A 1,343-nucleotide genomic window follows, 5' to 3' on the forward strand; every position below is an offset into this window, starting at 1 on the left:
CATCCATACATGACTATTGGAAAAACCATAGCTTTGACTAGATGGACCTTTGTTGGCAAAGTAATGTCTCTGCTCTTTAATACATGATGTAGGTTTGTCATAGCTTTTCTTCCAAGGAGCAAGCGTCTTTTAATTTCATGGCTGTAGTCACCATCCCCAATTATTTTGGAGCCTCCCAAAATAAAGTCTGCTACTGTTTCCATTGTTCCCCCATCTATTTGCCATGAAGTGATGGGACCGGATGTCATGATTTTCATTTTTTGAATGTTGAGTTTTAAGCCAGCTTTTTCACTCTCCTCTTTCACCTTCATCAAGAGGCTCTTTAGTTCGTCTTTGCTTTCTGCCATAAGGGTGGTATCATCTGCATATCTGAGGTTATTGATATTTCTTGGCAATCTTGATTCCAGCTTGTGCTTCATCCAACATGGCATTTTGCATGATGTACTCTGTATACAAGTTACAAAATAAGCAGGGTGACAATATACAGCATTGACATACTCCTTTCCCAGTTTGGAATCAGTCCATTGTTCCATGTCTGGTTCTAACTGTTGCTTCTTGACCTGCATACAGGTTTCTCAGGAGGTAGGTAAGGTGGTCTGATATTCCCATCTCTTAAAGAAATTTCCAGTTTGTTGTGATCCACACAGTTAAAAGTTTTAGTGTAGTCAATGAAGCAGATGTTTTTCTGGAATTCCCTTGCTTTTTCTATGATCTAATGGATGCTGGCGATTTGATCTCTGCCTCTGCCTTTTCTAAATCCAGCTTGTACATCTGGAAGTTCTTGGTTTACATACTGTTGAAGCCTATCTTGGAGGATTTTGAGCATGGCCTTGCTAGCATGTGAAATGAGCACAGTTGTGCAGTAGCTTGAACATTGTTTGACATTGCCCTTCTGTGGGACTGGAATGAAAACTGACCTTTTCCAGTCCTGTGGCCACTGCTGAGTTTTCCAAATTTGCTGGCATATTGAGTGCAGCACTTTCACAGCATCATCTTTTAGGATTTGAAATAGCTCAGCTGGAATTCCATCACCTCCACTAGCTTTGTTCCCAGTGATGCTTTCTAAAGCCCACTTGACTGCACACTCCAGGATGTCTGGCTCTAGGTGAGTGATCACATCATTGTGGTTATCTGGGTCGTTACAATCTTTTTTGTATAGTTCATCCATGTATTCTTGCCACCTCTTCTTAGTATCTTCTGCTTCTGTTAGGTCCATAGTGTTTCTGTCCTTTATTGTGCTCATCTTTGCATGAAATGTTCCCCTGATATCTCTAATTTTCTTGAAAAGATCTCTAGTCTTTCCCATTCTATTGTTTCCCTCTATTTCTTTCCATTGTTCACTT

Source organism: Bison bison, unplaced genomic scaffold (genome assembly GCF_000754665.1).
Source record: "Bison bison bison isolate TAMUID 2011002044 unplaced genomic scaffold, Bison_UMD1.0 scf7180017864388, whole genome shotgun sequence".
Lineage (NCBI taxonomy): Eukaryota > Metazoa > Chordata > Mammalia > Artiodactyla > Bovidae > Bison > Bison bison.